The sequence below is a fragment of the Rattus norvegicus genome, chromosome 2 (assembly GCF_036323735.1).
Source record: "Rattus norvegicus strain BN/NHsdMcwi chromosome 2, GRCr8, whole genome shotgun sequence".
Lineage (NCBI taxonomy): Eukaryota > Metazoa > Chordata > Mammalia > Rodentia > Muridae > Rattus > Rattus norvegicus.
Window position 1 is genome coordinate 40,505,600 of NC_086020.1, and position 23,804 is coordinate 40,529,403.

At 41.8% G+C, this 23,804-nt stretch overlaps 1 long non-coding RNA gene across 1 annotated transcript; it reads left to right on the forward strand.

Annotated features, from left to right (window-relative positions):
• The first annotated feature begins 3,116 nt into the window (after positions 1-3,116).
• Positions 3,117-23,387, forward strand: LOC108349941 (uncharacterized). Its single transcript, XR_010063736.1, has 4 exons — positions 3,117-3,379; positions 10,719-10,756; positions 20,561-20,855; positions 22,267-23,387. It is a non-coding gene; the product is annotated as an uncharacterized LOC108349941 (long non-coding RNA).
• Positions 23,388-23,804: the final 417 nt, after the last annotated feature.

Sequence of the window (23,804 nt, forward strand, 5' to 3'; positions counted from 1 at the left end):
GAAGGACTCAGTTATGCGATTGCTGCTACTCACACAGTTGAGCAAATGGCATCTTTTGCATGGGTCAGCTTCTACTCACAACTGCATACTGAAAAGGGAAGCAGATTTTTGGAGTGGCTAGGTCTCTGTGACAGAACAGTGTCACAAGGGATGCATATTGTTTCCACAATGCTTGGACTTCTTTCTGATATTTAGAAATGTGATTATAGGTGAGAGGGTGGGATCTGGTGAGATTGGGTTCCAGTCTGGGCCTAAGCAAAGCCAGGATATGGGTCACACATACTCATAAATAAAAGGGAAGGCAGAGGCATTTTACCCCCTGTATCTATGACACTTTTCTGTCATTTCCAGAAATTTGTTTTATGATGTTGAATTTATATTTTGAGTTGGGTGATAAAGAATGGAAGATGGTAAAATCAAGTGCTATTTAGTGTAATTAAGGCTTCTAAAAATTCACAAGAGACCCAGTGAGGAGGATAAGATGGGGGTCTGGTTCCCAGAGTAGTGGCTGGAGACTTTGGTCTTAGAGAGTAGGAATTGAGGTCCTAGGGGTTCCATGGTTAGTACCTGAGATCAGAAGCAAGTTGGACTAATGTGCCAGTGGGCTCTTACCTACACCTGAGAAAGGTTTCATTTGCATCACAACCTGAGTTGGGCTTGTATCTTCTAATGGAGCAGTGAAAAGTTTCTCCTAATTCTTGATTAGAAGGAGATGTTGAAGTCAGGAGCAAAGGGGGCAAGAATTATCCCTTCTGAAGTTCAAAAATGAACTAACTGGGGGGAGGGGTAGGATGCTAGTGCAATTCAAACCTGAGGCAGGAGAAAATGGTTAAGAGCTGTCTGATAATGTCTTCTTCCTCTTCCTCTTCCCCTCCTCCTCCTTCTTCTTCTCCTTCCTTCTCCTCCTTCCTTCTCCTTCTCCTTCTCCTTTTCCTGCTGCTGCTTTCTTCTACTTCTCCTCCTCCTTCTTTATACATATTTGACTATGGAGGTAGAATCAACTCTTGAAGAAGTTATGAAGAATGAATGAAGCAATGAAGTAGTTAGTGTCTTTGTCATTGTGCTTGGTGGCCACTGACCTCTTACAATTAATAGAGAAATGGTCATCAGAAAGAAGATCTGGGAAAAGGAAACTTGAGGGAAAAAATGCCCAGAGTCAGAGTTCTTCTGTTAGGGATTCTGAGATTGGAGAAAGTCCAGGGCCCCATCCTCTAGTGTTGCTATGTGATCTCCCCTTCACACTGAGTTGACATATGGCTTGGCTGGTCAGGCTGAGATTACAGTGGCCTTGAGTGAACCAGAAGGTCTAGATGTCTGCTTCTAGTCTGGGTCTTTCATGATGGCCAGAACTTTACTTGCTGGAAGCAGCCTCCTTTAATGGAGATGTGTAATCTTAGAGCTCAGTTATTTCTATGGATAGTACTCTTCTGTAGCTGTGAATGGAAGTGTGAGCTGCATACTCACTATGATCTCTGTGACAGAAGAAAAATACAGACACACGCTAGGGAGAGCTGCCCAGACCTCAGTGTGCGGTGGCACAGCACTTAAGTCTATGTCATTTTGAAACCATAGAATTAATCTCAACTTGACACTTGTGTAAATGCCTATAAAATATTTAAACTGTTTTTTATAAATCATATTGTTTACTATACAGTCTAAGTCATTTACTTGGGAAATTTCTCTACAGATGCTCTACACTACCCATTAGGTCTCTATCACTGCACAGTGGGCTAATAGGAAATGTTAATTTTTGATATGAAGCTCTGTGATCTTAGACAAGTTCATTCATTCATCTGATTTTTCTCCTGCTTAAAATTGTAGAGTGAGACTGTGGAACCCCCAGGATCCCTCATATACAAATTGTGAAATCAATATAGGTGTCTAAGAATAAAAGAATGGATAAAGAATATGTGACATATATTACAATGTAATTTTTTTCAGCCATGAAGAATGATGGTATAATTTTTTTCTTGTAGGAAGTGAGGTACTACTTGGAGGTGACCATACTAAGTAAATTCATCTAGCTCAGAAAGACTAATATATTTACTTGTATAGACTAGTTTCAAACTTGTAGAGATCTTATTGCCTCCTGAGTACTGAGATTAAAGGCATGTGCCACAACACTGGATCTTAACAATCTATTATTCCATTCTTACTACAGTGGCCTCAGCCACAGCCTGGTGGGAACACACAGTGGAAGGTTATTGGAATTGAAGAGGTCTCGAGTGGACAGGGCAGTGGTATATATATATATATATGTGTGTGTGTGTGTGTGTGTGTGTGTGTGTGTATTAGCCAAGTGTACAGAGATAGAGACATAAGAGGTAGGGTACAGTATCTGTAGAAAAATTTCCCAAGCAAATAACCTAAAGGCTGCAAGTAAACAATATGACTTATAAACAACAGTGTAAATATTTAATATTTTATAGATGTCTGCACAACTGTCAAGTTGAGATTCATTCTATGATCTCAAATCCATGTGCCATGATGGTATGTATGCATGATACAAATTGAAGACACAGTAGAATGTCCAGGAATGTTTGTAGTTTAACTTATGATTGGCAGATGTTCAATGTATACTCCTCTCAAAAATATTATAGTGGATGAGCTAACAAATGACTCAGTGGATAAACGCACTTGCCTACAATCCTGTCCACCTGAGTTCAATCCCTGTAACACTCATAATGAAAGGAGACTCCTCAGGGTTATTTCCTGACCATGAGAGTCTTGGCATGTGCATGTGTGCATGCACACACACACACACACACACACACACACACACACACACACACAGAGAGAGAGAGAGAGAGAGAGAGAGAGAGAGAGAGAGAGAGAGAGAGAGAAATAGAGAGGGAGAGAGTAAAGGCTGAAGCAGGAGGATCAAGAGTTCCAGGCTAGCCTAGGTTGTATATATAACAAGACCTGTCTCAAAACAACAAACAGAAAATAGAATAGTACATCATTTATTCCTATTATTCTATGACGTAGGGACCTTATAGTGTTGTTATTTCAGTTTTAAGAATTAATAAAATTGGCCAAGGGGACACAACTTACATGAATCAGAATCTAGAGTTTTCAAACTCAGTAGACTGTATTCTCATCCCACAGACTTGCCTCTCCATAGCAAAGACAGGTCGGTGCTATCTGAGCCATGTCAGCTTGCAGAGCATGGCTTGGGGAGAGCTGTTCTCTTTGGATTTCTCTTCAGTTTTTAGTTTCCTCCCCACTCTTCCCACGGAGGACACAGTTATCTCTTTCATTCACTTACAGTCATTTCTTTGCAGTGACTGGAAAAACACCCTCACTCTAACATCTTCTCTTGCCTTTTCCTCTGTGAAGAACTCAGTATTGAAGGTTTAAAGAAAAGACCATGGCAAAGGTAAATGGGTGATTTATTTGGTTAGAGGAGGGAGGGATTGCATACAGTCGAGCCTGTTATAGAAGAGATACAAGGGCTGTGCATATACAGTCTAATTTCCAGCAAGTTATAATATCACATTCATGTGGGGGGCTGAGAAAAGGACGTTTTCTTAATTCTTTTGCGTGAGTAGAATCAGGTGGTCTGTCTTGCACAGTTGTCATCTTTGTTCCCAAATGAAACCTAAACAGGTGCACAGACACTTCCCACAGCTCGCTGAGCCTCACTTATGGATGGGGGAGTCCTGAGCCAAGCCAGATGGGCAGGGGTCCCCAGCATGGCTGGCAGTGTACTATGGGAGTGCTGGTTTGGGAAGCACTACGAGAGTAGGATTCCAGAGGCTCTGAGGACAGAGCGGCTGCAAGGATTTCTAGAGGCTGTTCCAGATAGACCGTAATGTTCTTAGGGAAGGACACTTTGAGCCTCCCATGGCCACTTATTGTCAGGCTTCCAAGCTGCCCAATGGCCACAGTCAGAATGGGATGGCTTTATGAAAAATTCTCACACTGGCACTTTAATGAAAAGAAAATTCTTCCATGTTCAGTAGCGTTTAAAAGCTTCATTGTATTGATGTTTGCAGAAATAAAGGCTTCCTTTGTATGCTTTGCAGCCACATCTCCATGGCAGTGAGAGTTGCTGGAGAGACAGAGCCTCTTAAATGCCCTATGCAAATTTATGAAAACAACATGCAAATCAGTAGTGTTCTAGTGATTCAAAACAAACAAATAAATGAAAGAAAGAAAAGAGGGTGATTACTATGCCTCATGGGGGATTCCTGACTGTGTCTATAGGGTTGTCTATGGGTATGTGTGTGTGTGTGTGTGTGTGTGTGTGTGTGTGTGCAAACCAAAGAAAGGAGGTCCTCAATGCTCCTTTGCTATTGCCTGAGATCCAGGACCCTCCCTTGTCCTAAGTAATAGATATTGAGGTGAAATAGGGTTATATGTACATTGTACTGGATTGTGCTACATTGGAGGAAAGATACCTATGACTAGAAATCAGAGCAGGAGGTGAACTACCTTAAATTCTGGCTCTGAAACCCATCCTGGCCACAGGTTAGAGGCCTCAAATCTGGCACACTTCTGCCTGTAACTCTACAAAACCATCTTCATGTTTCACTCCAGAACTTGTACCTCATTCTGCCATGCATTCTGGGAACCTGGAGAAATACAAGCTTTCTGACATTGAAGTTAGCTAGCTGCCTTGTTAGGAAGTTACTCCTCTGGTCTAAGGAGGGTGATGGGCTACCGTAGTTTACTAGCTCTACTTCTGACATTTTGATGGCTGGTCCTATGATGTGGAGCTTCATTCAGCCCCTGTATCAACAGTAGAGAAGGGGCACATGAACAGGGATATTTTCTTGTTCTGGGCAAGCCTTGAGTTCTTTATCATCTTGGAGAATTGTTTTCCTTCAAGTTTTAAACGTCTCCTTAGCCACTGAAGAAAAGGGTGAAGCTGAGTTAGATGAGCAGTAAGGGCTCTAGAAGATAAGCTTCATGGGAAAAGAGAGAATTTTAAGAAGACTCTGTGCTTGGTGACCCACAGGATCCATGGTGTGAAAGGAGGGTGCATGCTGCTGATTCTATGCAATTTGCATACTCCCCAGTTCTGAATGGTTTGGGAATCCGTTATATTCTTCAAATATAGTGACGCTGGCATATTATATTCTCGCACAATTGTAGGGGACTGCAGTAATTATTTTAACGGTGTTAATCTTGCTTCCTTGATGTTACAGCCTTCTGGATTCACTGGATGAGTATTTTGAGTACAATATGTAAATAAGAATTCCAGTGTTTTAAGCAATTCATTCAAGCAGGACTAAGTATCAGAGCTTGAGTTGTGTTTCTAGTTAGTACCCTAACTAGAGTTCATGTCACAATTGTTAAACTTGTTTTATACTCAGCGATGTAGTAATTTTCATCTAAGTATTGTTATCGAACAAGTCACCAGATAATTTACTACCTGGATGAATTTTTGCAAATATTCTGGATGTGTAGGTGATCGGCAGGTCAGATAAATTCGAAAGCAAACTGACCCCAAAGTTATCTCCTCTCCCACTTGCTCTTCTCTGTCTATCCCTCTCCTGCCCTCATAAATAACTAGCGGGCATGTCTAGTAGCCAGAGACTTTTTAGATTGACTTGATTGAGCTTTTCAGAGAAGTAGCCCAATTATCCTGGCATGCTTTGAACCCCTTGGTTCAGTATGTCTGTTACCAAAGGTTGTCCTTCCCAGGTTAGTGGGATTGCCTGGTCCTTTTGTTCACCACGGTTCATCAGAGCATGGAGAAGCTACTTTGGTTCACCCTACTCTACAGGTTTGCAGACAGGCGGAGGAGCATAGTGGCAGAGCACAGCCTGAGAGCCCAGGGGCCCGCCTCTTCTCAGACTTCCCCTGTTGATTCCACAAACTCAGGTTTGATACTTAAGAGCAGCAGAAGCAGCCACAGTGAAAAAGAAACAGGTAAAATCAGCTTTAATAACACACTTGGTTAACAGAAATATCCAAAGTAGTATTATTATTCCCATTTTTAGTCAATCTAAGGTATGAACAAGACACTAAAACCAAGCATGAGAAACCTTTGCCCTCTCAGCACGATCCTTTGGGGCTGGCAGCCCTCTAAGCACCCAGTAGGCACGGGGTCACTGGTTGTTGGGCTGAATGGCAGAAATAGAGCCTTCAGCCTTCTGGATAGTTTGCTTGGAATCTTAGGAGGCTGCAGATGGGAGATGTGGAAAAGCCAGGTTCCAAATGCATGTACTGTGTGTTCACGTGAATTGTTTATCTTTGCAGTAATATGAATAACTATTCCATCCTGTATGCCTAGTTATGTAATTAATTAGCATTTATAGGGCAGTTTATGTTTGCAGAGTGCCTTATTGATGCGGTTGTATTTATCTACTTCCATGTCCGTACTTTCCTATATGCCTACCTGTGCTAATTACTGCTATAATTACTGAAGTTATATAAGACCGCAGCTCATAGTTACCTTCAAGAGCACCAGCAACTGTTTTAATAACAACAATAAATTTTATCTTTCCCTTCCATGATCTGCCTGTTTCACAAAGGAATTTTGTACCTCCAACCGGTATTCTCCAGGTTCTTGCTCTGCCTAAGAGTGAAAAAAAAACATTTAAAAGCAATTTAGTAATTGTCTTTCCCCCTTTGTCAGCTTAAATTTCATGTGAATTTGATAGAAATTGAATGTCGTATCTCATAAAAACAGCTTCAAAATACATGGCCTTCCACTATGAAAAGAATAATTACAAACAATGACATTACTGTCAAAGAAGGCTGTCTTGTTATTGAGTGTCGTTTCCCAATAATCATCTAAAACTTGTGTTTCATGTGTTCGTGTGTGCATGTATGTGTGTGCATGCATGTGTGTGTGCATTCATGTGTGTGTGCACATGCATGTATAATGATGCACATATATGTACTTGTGTCTATGTGATGGCCAGACATTGATGTCAGTCTTCTTCCTTTATGGTTTTCCACTTACTCCTTAAGATGGGGTCTCTTACTGAACCCTGAGCTCTCTCACAATGGCTTGCCAGCAAGCCCAGGCATCCTTCTGCCACTGTCTCCCAAGTGCTAAGAGTATGAGCACATGGCCAGCCCTGTTTTTAATATAACTGCTGGGGATTCAGAATCAGGGCTTTGTGCCCACATGGCAAATACTTTATCCACTGAATCGTCTTTGCAGTCTTTCATCTAAAACTACAAATCGTAGAGCCTATAAGCAGGAGGGTAGTAATAAGGCATAGGTAGAGGCCAGAGTGTCATGTCCTGGACACTCAGGTCACATGATGCTACCGCTGGTTCTCCAAGGATGGGAGCTGAGGTGCAAAGAGTGGAAAGCAAAGGGAACTTGAATCAGCAGTCCTGAGGAGCAAGAAATGGATTTGGGATGCAGTTGGGAGATTTCAACCTTACTCATTTCTTTCCACATCGCTCCCCTCCTCCTCCCAGATTCATAAAGAGGGAACATCAGACACAGTGTTCAATCCATTCCAAGGTTCTGCAGCTTGTGGTGATTGGAAATACCAGAGAGGGGAATGCTATAGATTGTACAACAGAAAGCACAAGAACTTGTATAGCTATAAAACGCAGCCCGATCCACAGCAAAACCAGGCAGCTCTTGAGTACAACAGCAACACGGCCCAAGAGATTCGAGACCAACTCCCACGCTGAAGCAATTTTGTGAGCCCAATATTGGGGATTAAAGCTGAACACGAGAGATCTTACTCCACAAATCACCACATACCCACCGCTTCTGTTCCCTGCTCTGCTGTTCCCTGGAGAAAATCATTAAGGCTCTTTCTGTCTCTCCTTAAAATGGGAGCTAAATTAGTAACTTACCACAAAGGAGTGTTTTCTTAATTACTTGCGTACAAATTACTTGACATTATTGAGTGAAAGGTATCAAGGAGAATGCAAGCTATTACCGTGATTATTTTTGTTCTAATAAAAAGTGGTGGGCCAGAAGCCCTTTCTATCTGCGGATTATCTTTCAGTTCTGTGATGCTTCAGGGACCTGTTCCTAAGGCTCTAAACGCCATTAGTACAAGCAACCTTTCAAGACAGATCAAGAGGGGCCAGCATTCCAGGCTGAGGCTTGCTGGGTGTGGAGCTGAAAGAGTAGATTCAGGGAAGAGAATGGAAGCCTGGGTGGTGGCCTCATCCTGGCTGGCCACCATGTGAAAAGATTTTGTTTGTTTGTTTGTTTATAACCTCCAGTTTTCTTTCATCCTGCTGGTGCGTCTCCGAGACTTAGTGGTATAGCCTCTTGGAGGTAGAGAGGTGGGGTCCCCAGACTTTGCACCTCACCCTCCATTCCACCACCACTACATTGCCATGTGTTCTCTAAAACCAAATGACAGGCATAAAAATAAACATGGAGAGTTCAAGACTAGCCTGGTCTAAATAATGAGTTTCAGGCCAGCCAGGGCTAGAGATAATGATACTTTGTCCCACCAAATACCACCACCACCACCACCATCACCACTACCACCACCGCCACCAAAAACACTGCCAATGTTAAAAATAAACATGCATTGGTACAATGTATCATGCCTAGAGATGAGGGGACAGATTTCTCCAAGCTATGGCTAAGACTATGTGGAAAGAGGGACATGAGAGACAACTTCTCATTTTGGTACAAGAATTGTGGTTTGTTTTGAAATGCCAGAGCCAGGTCAATACCACAGTAAATACCAGTCATTTTAAAGAGTGGGTCCTGCTCTGGAGAAGGGCTCAGGGGCAACCTAATCTGCTTAGGGAATGTGAGCTTCCAGTGTTGACCCTGATTGGCTCTGGCATTTCTGAAGCACACTGTGATGATGTCATGAGGGACTCAGAGGCAGGAGAAAGAGACAAAATCGGGTGGTGATTTTGGAAAATTGGTGGTAGAATCAAGTCTTAAAGGTGTTCCACAGATTTCCTTCCTTCCTTCCTTCCTTCCTTCCTTTTTCTTTCTTTCTTTCTTTCTTTCTTTCTTTCTTTCTTTCTTTCTTTCTTTCTTTCTTTCTTTCTTTCTTTCTTGTTTCCTTAATCAAAACACTTGTTCTGCCAGAGGTAAGACTGCAGGATGCTTTTGAATAATTAGAAACATTCCCAATCCAGTGAGACGGTAAGAGAGAGGAAGCCATACCCATTGGATTTCTTCTTTATAGAGAGTGCTTATTCACTTCTCTGAGATATCTTCCTTATGAATTCCTGTGTGTTATGTTTACTATTAATGTCTTAATGATAGTGACAGGAGACTGTTTAAACCTCATTTCATGGCCAACTTTCTATATAGAAAAGCTCTCTCTCCTCCCATGTGCAATTTTCTGCCCATTCATTAATTGTACTGCTGCTCTCCTAAGTTTATTTACTGCTTCTAGATATGTACCTTAATTTACATGCCAAGTCCCACGGGGTGGCTATAAAATGTAAAATCTTATATAATAGCAGAAGCCGCCGCAAATATTTTATAACCAGGGCCGCTTCTGAATCCTAATTCTGCAGATGGCGTGAGGTTCATTTTTATAGAAGCCATTGAAAACTAATAAATGCCATCCACATCATTCAGCATTGTCAATAATCCACCAGATTGTGTGCCCAGGGATGCTCGGGAAGCAGGATGAGAGCCCAACCCTTCCCTCTACAGCCTCCAGCTGCATAGCCACAGCTGACTTGTCCTGTCAGCCACCACAGCTCTGTACAGCTAGCTCAGCAACAAGGCCAGGCTTTTTCCATTTCTCATGAGCCAGTGGAGAGACCCTTGCAAGAAGGTAATTGCTGCACAGAGCATGCAGGGGAGAGAGAAGTGAGCTTTACATTTTAAATGTAAAGGCGTTTTATATTTGCCTCTCTCAAAAGCAATAGGAGTGCAGAGGAGGAAGAGAAAGTATCCATGAGGCCAACCCCCTGGCCTGGTCCACGACTCACACATTCCTTATTCTTCAGTCCTACTGTAGCTATTCTCCCCACATTTAAGCATATATGCACACATGCTTGTTTGCTCATGTGCACGTGATGGCCAGAGGTCAATGTCAAGTGTCTTCTTTGATTGCTTCTCTACCTAATGTTTTTGAGACAAGGCTTCTCAGTTGAACTGGAACTCACTGGGTTAACCAAGGTGACCAGCAAACTCCCACATTCTTATTGACTCAGTTTCCCCAGTTCTGGGATAGCAGGTACTTGTCATGCTTGGCATTCTACATGGATATTGACGATCTAAACTCAAACCCTCATGCCTGTGTGGCAAGCACTGTACTAGATGAGCCTGTGTCCAGCCCTTTGACATTATGGCACAGAATTATCACCTACAATGTACACACACACACACACACACACACACACACACACACACACACACATGCTTATGATTTTGTGTTGAGCTTCGTTCAAAGCCACCCTTGTGCTCATGAACCCCACAGGCCTTGGGTTGGACATTCCTGTTTCTTTCTTTTTATTTTAAAAGACACATTCATTTGTTTTTTATGTATATGAATGATTTTTCTGCATGTATGTATGTGCACCACATACATGCCCAGTGCCCACAGAGTTCATAAGAGGCAACAGATCCCCTGGAATTGGAGTTATGGATGTTAGTGAGAAGCCATAAGAAGGGTGCTGGAAGCCAAATCCAGGTCTTCTGCAAGAGCAACAGGAGATCTGAACTGCTGAAACTTTTCTTCAGTCCCCTCTTTACTTTTTTTCTTTTTCATAAATTTTCTTATTCAGAAAAAAAGCTGATATGTAAAAAAATTAGAATTTATGACTTATATTTGTATTCTTTGTTTTGTCAAAAGGGTTTCAGTATCCTGCCATGTCACGTGAACCATGCAAGGTAAGTGAGCACACATATTTAAAAAACTTACATTTGGTTATAGAAGTTATATGCCGGAGCTGGAGAGATGGCTCAGTGGTTAAGAGCACCGTCTGCTCTTCCAGAAGTCCTGAGTTCAATTCGCAGCAACCAAAAGGGGTATCACAACTATGTGTAATGGAATCTAATGCTTTCTTCTGGTGTATCTGAAGACAGCTACAGTGTACTCATAAATAAAATGCAAAAAGTTTTATGCTGTTTTTCAAGTGACCCTGTCCTAAAGGAACTAACAGTTTGGAAGTGGTTGTTCCAGTGATAGCAAGTCAAATAAGTAGAAGTGCTCTAAATGAAGGGAGAGAGAGCTGTTTCAGTCTGGAGAGCCTATGGAATGAGATACCTATGTGTACAGGTCTTATGGAGGAGAGGAGGGATAGCTGGCCATGTAGAACCTTGAAGCAAGCCTATGCCTCCTAAAGTGGAAATCAATTCCTTGCTTCTGTCAGCCCTCATAGGACCTACTTGCCTTCTTGCAGAATCTGCTTTTCTTTTCTTTTTCACCACTGTTTCTTTGCGCTGGATGCAAATGTAAAAGGAGCAGGAGGGTCATCTGGTGTTCAGCAAGTTCAGGAGATGCTGTGATGAGGTTGGCTAGAGCAGTGAGGAGCACATCAGGTAGGCTGCACTAGCTTAGAGAAGCAAGAGAACGGCTGAGTCTGAAGCAGCTGTGACGCAGAGGGACAAATAAATGCCTCAGGAACATTTTCCCTTCATGCTTGTCCAAGCCTCCTGATTAGAAATTATAAGGAGAAAAAGTTTGGCTGCAGACATTTCTTGCTGGTGCAGTACACCTCTTTTAAATCTTCACAGTCTTTCAGAGATGGAGGGTTGTACCTGCTGACCAGGATGCTCCCCTTTGAGGATTTTTTAAGGGTAGTTGGAGTAAAGACGATATCCCATGTGTGGGTGATTCCCTGATGCTAATAGAACAAATCCTAGTCTAACATAGGGGCTGCAAGTGCATCCAACAAATCCTGGCCGTTTTCTCTCTTCTTTTTGGCAATTTAGGCTTAATAGCCAAGATCGAAATGGCTGTGTATGATGGGACGGACCTGTTATCCCAGCACAGGAGAGGCTGAGGCAGGAAGATCACCACTTTAAGCCAACTGGAGCTATTTAGTGTAACCCTTTCTCAAAAGTAAACAAACACACATGGAGCATTGACAATAGTCTTCTGGGAAGGCTTACAGGAAGAAGACAACCTTTCAGTTTCCTGCCAAGGGTATTTAGGGATGGGGGTGCAGTCAATAATGAATGGTCTCATCTCACAGCACAGGTGGGTAGAATGAGAAACTGTCAAAGTAAGAAGGTCTCACACTGGAGGTCAGTTCCTAGTACTCTACCATGGTGGTGAGAATATGACAGGAACCAAGAGTCCAGGACACATCCAGCACCCAGCGATTCTTAGGAACTCGGTACCACCTCAAGGTATTGTGTAAAAGGAAACCTTATCAGAGACTAGCATCAGAAGAGAGCTGACGTGGTAGGCATGGGTCCAGGCCAGTGATTTAAGCTTACATAGAAACAGGGACCCATGGGAATCTGTGGTAGGCCTGAGGCATCAGGAGTCTCAAAGTGATGTGGAAGAAGTCACCCAGAGTTGCACAGTCATGTACTTCCTGCAGCATCACTCCTGGAGGGAGGTGGAATAGTGGGCTTGCAAGACAGAAGGCTGACCCTGTCTGGCATCTGAGAAGCTCATCAAACATTAACTCATGAAGACTGTGTGTGCAACTTGGAGCAGCCAGCTGACGTTTGTTGCTGTTGGGTGTTTTTTCAAGGTACCAACTTTAACTGTGTTTAAGATAATCATCCTAGATACGTGACTAGCTAAAAGAGCCCAGTCTGCCTTGTGCATGTGGAACTTTGTCTGATGGTTGCCTTGGGGGCTGTGGCTTTCCCTTACTAATGAAAAAGGCAATGCCTTGTGAAGTAGGGAGATAGGACTCTTGGGGTTAAGCGAAGGAGTTTTATTTCACCCATTGTTCTCTCTGCTTCATCAAGGAATATTCCAGAGAAACTACCAAAGAGAAACAGTGCCCTTGACTAATGGGAAGACCACAGCTATTTACCATTCATGGCACTGCAGAACTTTGTTTCTATATGCGCGCGCGCGCGTGTGCATGCACACACACACACACACACACACACACACACACAGAGTAAAGGGCTACTGACACAGCTAAGAGCTACAAGGTAAGATGATTGAAAATACATTGACAAGATGGAAATCATCAAGTAAGGAGAATGTGTGATAAAAATGCCCATTGCAGATGAAGGTAGCTGAGGAAAGGGGTACCCAACACTATCAACATCATTCAACATCGTTAGCTGAGCATCCAGGCTTCTGCTGGGCTCATTCATGATACACTAGTTTCCTGAGTGCCCACCTTTCTTTATCTTTAATTATATGACATTTTCATCTTTTGTAAGTTGAAGACACTGGTGTGGATCCTGTTTAACGCCAACTGTCATGACCCAAGGCGTTAACTCAAATCTTTTCTGGGAACCATGAGATGAGAGGTATGAAGAAATGTTCTAGAAGTCAGATGCTTCCTTTATTTCATGTTGTAATGGGGTTCAGCAGGAGCACACACTCCTGATAATGTTCCCACCCTGTCATTTTACTGTCAGTCTGTTCAATACATATTGAACATGGGCTGTGTACTCTGCATAAAACCTTATAAAATTTAAAAATGATATTTTATAAATTCCAAAATGGAAGACAACTGTGATCAGTTTTCCTGTCCAAAAATTTGTTTGGATCTGGGTACTCCAGGGAGGCAATTGCTTTAGGACAGTCTGGGAGGCATTTTTAAAAAGCCACACTTGAAGCCTAGGAGAAATTACTTTGACGATTCCAAGACTCACTAAGGGTCTGTTGCTGTCTGATACTTTCTCAAGATGCACAGTGCACACCTACCTGTCTGCTCAAACTTGTTCATTCCTTTTTTTTTTTTAGAAATAAATTTTTCTTGAATTTTAGTATGGCACGTGATTGTTCGCAAAATTAAAAAAAAAGCTTATAAGCTCATACTTTATAGGCTACGGAGCTAAACGCCAACCAGTAGAAGGTAAACAGCTCACATCTTGTGGCTTTATTTTTAATATCTGAGGTGCAGTTGTGAAAGCAGGAGATGGAAGAGCTGCTTTATTCCCCAAAGAGTATAGATCAGATTTGCTCAATGTGCAGAAAAGAAAGTGGAGATCAGAAGTCAGATTACGACAAAGGCTGTGGTAATCTTGCTAAATAACCAGGCTTAGAATATCATGCCACTTCTCAAGTCTTTGAACAAATCATACGGTCTTTCAAGTCTTTTGGCATCTCCCCCCATTGAAAAGGGGCAAATAGAGAGTGTTCTATCTCACAGGGTTATTATGGAGACATGTTTACAGTAGGAGCTGTTTGAGCAACATACGATGTTTTAAAACTGCTGTAGTTTATAGTCACGACAACAGGCAAAATAAAGTGTATCTGACTCAACGAGAACAGATACCTAGAGAGTGATATTTCAGAAGAGAAACTTCTCAGTTCGGTGTTCTAGGGTAGTACCTGTTCAAAAGCAATAGGATCAGGAGAAGAAATCCTTTGTTACCTAGGCTCTGAGCCTGCCTGGATGGCCAGTAACCTTCCTACTATGCTGCCATTCGAGTTGCAAAGGAAAATTCTTGCTGTCTTCAGCTGCAGACAGATTTCCCATTTGGGTAAATTTGATGAAGGAAATTATCCTGCCAGGAGCAGGGCAGATGCATAACAGTCGTTCTGCCATCTGACAAGTTGATTGTCACGGTGAATGTCTGTAGATCTGCGTTTGTGAAGCCAAAATTGGAGACCCTAATATCGTATGGTATTGTGTCGGTTGTCTGTGTGTCTGTTCACCAGGGATGCTCTCCATTTCACTTCAGAATGATCCAGTTTATTCTCCTTATCACTACCTAGGTGCTCACACCCCTGATGCTTGCAGAGAATCTACAGGCTACACCTGCTAACATTTCTGTATGCATTCATGCAAAATTGAGCACCAACCAACCGGAATTTTCCCCCAACGCCACTAAAGTATAGTGAAGCAGAATTTGAACCATTCTTTAAGATTAGCTGTGAGTTTTCCAAAGCAGAAGACTTTAGGACAGAGTTTTCATGGTCCATAGCAAGCCCTGGCAAGGTCTCATAGAGAAGTTGAACTTGATGTGGGCAGAAAATCACCTCTGACCCTTTATCACATTGGATTTCTTAGTTACCTCATTCCTAAATGGTTAGACATTGCAAATGGTGTTGGCATGGGCTGTCTACTAAGTAACCCTGTTATGGGTGAGATGAAGATGTGAAAAGAACCTAAGGATACAACCTGGAAGGAATTTAACAGAGTACAAAAAGAAAAAAAAACCTAAAATAAGAATGTGATTGTCACATACAACAGCCACAGTCTCAGCAGTAGGAACAGACTTGTAGAACTGATGGCACTGTGCATGTTGCTTTCTACACATCCACACAGCAGCACAGAGGCCGAAATGCCTCATTACTCACATTAGAAAGATGCTCGGAGTGTTATTCTGAAAAAAAAAAAATAAAAGCAGAGCACCTGGCAAATTGCTGACCTGCTCTGTTGATAATTTTATAATTTACAGGCACAAGGAAGCCATGGGAGAATTTTGTATCTGACTCCAAGTTCTGACCAACCGGGTAGAACTGGGACACAATCTCCAAGTGACAGAACCTTTGGCAGACATAGATTCCACCTTAAAGTAGTCCAAAACTTATTATAAGACCGAGCAAAGTTTTTATGAACCTTGACAAATAAAATATACAATAAAATATATATTTGCGATATCTACCTCAAAAAAACCTCTAATGTTTTCATGACTGCTTAGATTCGCTTAGTTCCGCCTAGACCAGCATGTTTATAACCTGTAACCTGAATCAGGAATGGTTCTAAGCCAAGGCTACCCTGTGGCTGGAATGACTGATTGAGTTTAGTTGATGCTGAAAGGACCCAGAAAACAAGGGCCTGACAGTAAGAGGAGGCCAGAAAAGCCATTTTGTAAGAGAAGAATGGAGTGATTGGGAGGTGGTATAAGGATGTAGAAATGAGAGTAAGAAATGGAGAGAAGCTTGATTGTGAGGCTCCGAACAGCACCAGGGTTGTATGTTTTGTGTTTTGACCTGGGTGTCAATAAATATGTACTGATGGGGAAAGAGGAAGAGAAAGATGCCTTATGACTGCTACATTTCACCCCGGGAGAGTTCTCGCTGTGCTTAACTTTACGTGATGGTAGACTATGGCTGCCGAGGCTTATTGTTAACTGGTGTTTATTTTCTTCTTTCCCTTTAGCTGGCTAGATTGTGTTATTTGTTTGTTGTTCCCGAAGGAGCTTGATTCTTAAATAGGTGTGACCAGAGTGTGTAAGCAAGAATCCACAGCCCAGAGTTTGGTGTGAGGACAAACCTCTTCCTTAAATCTCAGCTGAGCAAATGGTATTGCCTATACTTCTGTTTCATCGTCCTATGCCCACTGATTTAGAAAGCTCCACTTCCAATGCAGAAACATTTATAATCAACCTAACAAGACACTCTGGTCATCTTGTAGCCCAAGCACGGCTCCTTTAAGTGATTTTTTCATGGGGAGATGGCTCAGTGTTTAAGAGCACTGACTGCTCTTCCAGAGATTCTGAGTTCAATTCCCAGCATCCACATGGTGGCTCACAACCATCTGTAATGGGATCTGATGCCCTCTGTGTCTGAGGACAGCGACAGTGTGCCCACAGACATAAAATAAATGATTTTTCAGACATGACTTACCCATTGCAGTGCTACACGTCAAACAAGCGTTCACCTACTATTACTCTCCTAGACTTATGTTTATTAAGCTGCTTTGTTGCCTTTATTTTAAGTGGAACAACCCCCAAAACCATAATTTCTCCAATAGAAGTCTTCAAAGTCCAAACGAGTCAGCTTGTCTACATTAGTGACACCAGAGTTGGACAACTCAAAATCTCTGCTTTCTAAGCACAGGTAGCTGTGTCACTGAGTCTTTCCTGTCCATCCTCATTCCCAAATAGAGCAGGGGGAAGGTAGGGTAATTGTACCATCTTTTGGTGTGCCAAATTCTTAGATTAAGTTACTTATCAGTAAGAAGTTTGGGTATATTCCCCCCTCCCTTTTTTAAAGCTTGTCCTCTCCAATGACTGTTTGATTTAACCCTTCCTTATGTAAAGCAACTGACTCTTCAAGATGCTAATATGTGTTGTTGTAAAAATATAAAAAATAAAAAAGTAAGATTGTCTTTTACCCCCACTATGTCCGGCACTGCGGTACCCCAAGATACCTTAAGTCTCAGTCAGCAAAGTGTCTCACCCGCTCTGCTCCATCCCCTATCACACTGCCAAAGGCCTCTCTCTGAGCCTGGCAGCAATCTCTCTGCCTATCTAGTTCCCAAGGCAGGTTTCCATGCCAGAAACACACGTTCCAACTCCGTGGTGGCCCAGACCAGTCACTGCACACTTTCTTACACTTAAATCAATACATGAAAGAACACACAACACAATAACCTTTGACCCAACTGATAAGATATAATTGCCCACCTAAACATACAAAGCCCAATATCCATCCATCCCTTAAAAACATTCATAACAACTTATAAAGGTACAACATGGGATCTTAACATTACCTGCCATATTGTCCTGCCACAGGTTCTTTCCCTGTCCCTCCTGTCTCTTTCTCCTTTCTGTTCCAGTCTCCTCCTCTTCCTTCAAACTTCTCTCCTGCCCATCCTTCCTTCTCCAATGACAGGCCTCCTTCTATCTTGTACCTGCCTCACCTGTGACATCATCCTACAAATATGGTGTGTCTTGAGGATCTAATGAATAGTTAAATGTGTAAACTATTAAAATAGTAATAGAGAATAATTCTCAACGAGGACATATTAATGATTTTGTTCACATTTTTTCCATTCCAGGATACATTTTTGAGGCTATTGTAGATGAGATTGTTTTCCCAATTTCTTAAAAGTAATTTTATAAAAAATTTTTTTCTTTTTCTTTTTTTCACAGCTGGGGACCGAACCCAGGGCCTTGCGTTTGCTAGGCAAGCACTCTACCACTGAGCTAAATCCCCAACCCCGTAATTTTTAATTATAATAAAGTCACACTGTTTTTCTCCTTCCCTTTTCTCTCTCCAACTTTTCCCATTCTTCCCCAACTAGCTCCCTCTCAAACTCATGGCTTCTCTTTCTTGAATTGTTACACACACACACACACACACACACACACACACACACACACACACACACGTGCACGTGCAAATACACGGGTCTGTTTAGTGTTGCTTATATGTAGATTTCAGATCTAACCATTTGTTATTAGATAACCAACAGGGGGAAGGAGTCACTCCTGGGCATTCCTTCCATTTTCAGCATTCCTTAGTTGTCTATAGTTCCTTGTCCAGGAGGTGCCTGAGCTGTCTTTATTCTTGATGTTGTCCTTATTCAAGTCTTGCTTAGGTAACCATATTGTTTAGGTATCATGGGTGCAACTTCTAGGGTTGTCTTCTATGGGTGTGTCTTCTAGGAGACACAATTTCACAGCAGGTTTCCTGGTCTGCTGGCTCTTAGAATCTTTCCACCCGCTCTTCTGTATTACCTGAGCCTTAGGTGTAGAAGTTGTGTTATAGATGTATACATTGGGATTTTTGGCCAGTTATGTTTTTTCCAGTGATCTCCATTTATTGCAAAGACAAACCTATTTAGTCAGAGGTAAAAGCTACCCTCATTTGTGAGCATGAGGGTAAGAATTTAGAATGGAGGGATGGCTGCAGGGGCAGATCAGGAATATTTTTTTTATTATGAAATGTACGAAAGTATCTTACCTTTCCTGTTATGTCTTCTGTTGCAAGAAAACTTTGGATTCATTTAGAAAACATAGATGGGGAAATGGACCTCAATTTCCATGTCTGCAAAATGGAGATGCTAGCCTAGCTGACAATATGTTTCCTTTATTTCTGTTTATTATGTATAATATGATAAAAGTGAGTAAGAATGAATAGCAATAGGAAAATGGGGGCAGGCATAGCCTCAGCTAGAGAGTCTGATTAGAACTAGGTAGATTTAACTTCTTTAGGAAGTGAAGGACCCTGTAATCAGAGCCAATGCTGTTTTTGATGGCTCTTTTAAATGGGTGAAGAAATGGCACAGTGGTTTGCCTAGATCTGATCCAACTGAACCTAAGGTGAACCATGTTACAGATCTTGGCTAAGATATACAAGAAAATCAGGAGTAGGAGCTGAAATTTTAGCAGTCTGTGGTTCCTGTTCTATTTTTGTCTATGATTCACTTCATATCCAACCTGGTGGCCATTCATATTCATTTCAGTTTTGATTGACTTAGCTTATAAACATTTTAGCTGAAAAGGAGCCTTTAGCTGAAAAGGAGCCCATCTCCTAACTTTGGCTGTCACTATACCATCCATATTCCTTTCAAAAGCTCTGCTCACAGTACGGTTTATTATTGAAACCAATTGTTGGAAACGTGGCACACCTCAACCTTGCAGTTGTACACATAGAAGAGAATTAGGTCCTGACGTGGAAATTTCTGGTTTCTTTGGAAACTCAGTTGTGCTGTTTTTATGGAGATTGTCTTATGAGAGGATGTTTTGTTGAAGCTGACACCTGGGAGAATGTTTTGCTGAGAACCAACATGTGTTTTCCAGGAAGCTGCCTAGGAAAAGGGCATGTGGTGTTTTGCTAGAGTGGATGCTTAAGAGGGTGTGTAATGTTTGGAAAGGGTACAAACATCACTCAATGGACAGTGGACGACATTCTGGCATTGGTTCGCCTTGCCACCTTTGCTGGTCTTTGGGCTTTGGTGATGCGATGCTGTGCATTGGTTTACCTTGCCTTCTTCACTAACCATTGTTAGTCATGACTTCATAGAAAGAAGCACACCAAAGACCTTCTCATGATATTTTTGTGGCTTCTTGCCATTTCTGTGGACTTGGGCCCATTTGGCAGAGCCCTGTGGTTTCCTCTGGATCAAGCAATGATTGCTGATTCATGAATGGTGTTTGCAAGTGATCAAGCTACTGCTGCTGATTCCTATGAACTGAACTGCTGATATCCTGACAACAAAGATTGGAATCACCCAAAAGAACTATTTTCTAAATAGGTCCACATCTCCCTTTGCCCTATTAACCTTTCCTTTCCACTGCATCTGGTGGTGGTAGGCTAGAAGGGAGGTTAAAGCATTGAAGTAGGATTTGGAAAATCTAAGCCTCTCTATCTCATTCTCCTCTCTCCTCTATGTACTTTCTTTTTCTTTTTTATCTATGCCCCACCAGCTCATGTGGCTGGCACTCCTTACTGTCACTGAAGACAAAATTTCAACCCACTATAAAGGATATTTTAGGGATGGAGAGATGGCTCAGCGGCTAAGAGCACTGACTGCTCTTCCAGAGGACCTGAGTTCAATTCCCAGCAACCACATGGTGGTTCATCTGTAATTGAATCCGGTGCCCTTTTCTGATGTGTCTGAAGACAGAAACAGTGCACTCATACACATTAAAATAAATAAATAAATAAATAAATAAATAAATAAATAAATAAATGCTATTTTGAAGGAGAACTTGGACAAGTGAGGACTTACAGATAAACCCTGTTTGCCATGTGGAAATAAAATGGATTGTTATGTTCTGCATGGTTACCCATGAGGGGAAGCTGCTTATGGGCTAAACACAGACACCTGTGTGATAATGGTTTTTTTCTTTGTTTTGTTTTGGCAGTGATTATGCGGAAGAAAGACACCTGCATATCTGTTGGTTGGAGAGTCCTACAGGCAGCTTACACTCTTTTTGGATGCCATAGGCAAGACACCCAAGTCTTGGCACCAACTCTCCCCAAACCCAACTTATATGAAATTCATTCCATCTTTTTCAGTCCTAAAGGCTCTAAGTAGAGAAGGAGCCAATGCCATGGACAGGGTGTTCAGCTTGGATCCAAACCCTAGAAGACAATGGAGCCCCATTGTGACTGACACAGTGAGCCACTGGATGGCACTGTGGATCCATGCAGATGAAGGTGGGCAGGCCATTTGTCTTTCTTTTTAAAAGGCCATTTTAGTTTGACAGGTAATTTGGCACATTTTGAGTTTGAGTGTGCCAAATGATTTGGCAAATATTTCACTTTCCTTTGAAAAGAGGCACACCTGCTGTTGTGGCCTGCAGGAAAGTGGAGGTGGGTAGCATCTCCCTCTATTCCCCTGTTAATGCTAATTTCATAGCTGAAAAAAGTGGTTAAGAATTTAGAGACAACCAATCATCATTTTCAGTGTGGTACCATGCTTTGACAAATGACTGGAGGTTCGTGTCTCTCTTGGGCCCAACCTCTGCATTCTCAGGGGGCATCATTTTGTCTTCATAGTGATGCTGTCCTCCTCTTCTGGCTCTTGGTCAGATTGAAAGAAAAGTTGTGTCCTCTAGTGGTCTTCCAACCAAGAGCAAATCCATCTCCAACATTTCGTTTTTTAATAAATCTCTGTTTTCCCCTTAGTATGTTTGATAACCAGATGATCCAAGCAATTTGAGAGTGTCTCCTAGGCTTCTTAATCATCCTGAAGGCATTAGTTTGCTGAACATGATGGTGACAGTTCAATGTGGACGTTCCATGCCTGTAAGAGAATATGGATGTCAGGTTGAAACACAAGGCTGTTAGGCCAAGTTCCTAGTTTACCAAATTTAAGTCCATCTCTCATAGCACATGCTACTCAGCAGGGTACAAATGAATAAAAATGGTGTTATCATTAGTGTAACTTTTAGTGTGATCTAATCTTTACAAAGGTAAGCATTTTCAGTCCCAATTACTATAGTTGACATACCTAGAGTATGATGTGAGACTGCTTGCCAAATGCCTAGTAATGTACCCATCCCAGATTAGGAATGGACAGATTAGAGAAGAAAGGTTAGCGAATCTTGTCAGTACCATGCATTGAGTACTAAAATGAACAGTGATTGTGTCAAATCTCTTAACCTTTTGATATATAGCAAAGAAGCATACTATAAAGGGATGCCTGGGTTCAAATTTTGAGGAATGGCTTCTAGTCCCAAGTCCACTTAGCAGCTATGTGTCACTACAGACATTATTAACTCTCTAACCTGTCTCCCTGTCTGAATATGGGAAAGGCAACTCAGATGAACTCATGTAACTAGAAACCATGTAACTTAGTCTAGGCAGCTTCAAACATTTTTTACATATTCTTGGTGTATATTCCAATTATATAGAGCAGTAGTAAAATGGGAGGGTATATTTATAGAAGTAAAATCCGAGCTATGTAATTACCACTTTTTAATGTAGCAAATAGCAGTGGCATAAAAAAAGACCTTTAGAACAGTAAAATACTTTATGAAAAGAATACATATTTATACTTTTAACATTTAACTATTTATTGAGTTCCAATAAAGATCTTTCATAAGTATTTATTTTTTATCTCTAGGTACTTATTAGTTGTTTTATATTTCTCTGTTTCATACCACTAACGGTTCACTTCTTGAGAGGCCAGATGAAGAACATTATGGAGGTTGATGGAGAGTTTGACAAGAGAGGCTTCTGTGGACTGACAGTGGAAACCTTGTTGGAGCAGATTGAAAAGTAACACAGAAAATTGTGACTGGTGAGATAGCTAAATGCATAGTGTTTACTGCACAACATGAACATGAGAGTTCGGATCATCAAAACCTACATAAAAGCTGTATAGGTCAGGTGGCAAGATCTCTCAGAGAGCAAAGGCGCTTGCCGCTAAGGCTAAAGACCTGTATTTGATCCCTGGAATCCACATCATTGGTCGAAGGAAAGGAATGGGCTCCTGCAGGTCAGCCTGTGACTCCCATACCTACACATGTCATGCATTCCTCAATAAATATGATTTTTTTATATAAAACTGGGCATGCATGGTGATCTACCTATAATCTCAGTGCTTAGAAGTCAGGGGACTCCCCAAGATCTGCTGTCTAGAGCTGTAGCTAGACCAGTCAAATCCCAAGTTCCTGGTTCAATAAGAGTTTCTGCCTCAGTGAACAAAGGAAAGAACAACTGAGGAGGATGCTTAGTGTCAACTCTTGGTCTCCACATGGATGCTGTTCTCACAAGTGTGACATACGTCTCTCCCTCTCCCCTCCCCCCTTTCTCGCGCGCACACACACACATGCACACACACTAAGACATGAGGAAATGGTAGCAGCATGCAGATTCGGTCCTCTGTATTTATAGGTTTTGCACCTGTGTATACCATTAAGCACATACTAGCAAAAGTACATACAGATCATGTACAGGACCTTTTTATCGTTGTGATTACTTTCTAAACAAAGTCAAATACAGACCTATTTATATTAACAGCAATCTAGAGATAGTTTTAAGCAAGTAGGATGATGTGTGTAGATCATATGCAGATATGTCTTCAGGAACATGTGTATCCATGAGTTATCCATGAGCTTCCTGGAACTCATACTTCTAGGTTATTGAGGGAAAAGAGTATTTACAACTCTTATGAGAATTTTCTTGTAAAGAAAAGGCAAAAGAGCCCCCTGTGCCAGAACCAACCAACCAACCAAACAAACAAACAAACAAAAACAGGAGAAGCAAAAGAAAAGAGGTAGTAACTGATACATAGACTCTAGAAAGGGACTCTTTTAAGAAGGTGGACATTCTAAGACTCACTGTATCTGAAGGAAAATATAGATATGCTTTACCATATATCCAGAGTTTTCACCAAAAGACTGAGATCAGCTTATAGATCTCAGGCTCATTTTATCAAGAGCAAGACTATCTTGCACACCCCATGTCTTTAAGCAGAACTGTCAGGGTGGAGGAGGGTCCAGGAGTACTCCTTTTTCCTGCAAAGTTAGGAGGATTTGATTTAAGAGACCATACCATCCCAGAACTGGCCACTCATGGCATCCAAACCTCTCATTAAACTGACTGTGGAGCCTGAGGCTGAGAAGAGTTAGACCTGAAGCTTTGCCCTCAGAGTACTAT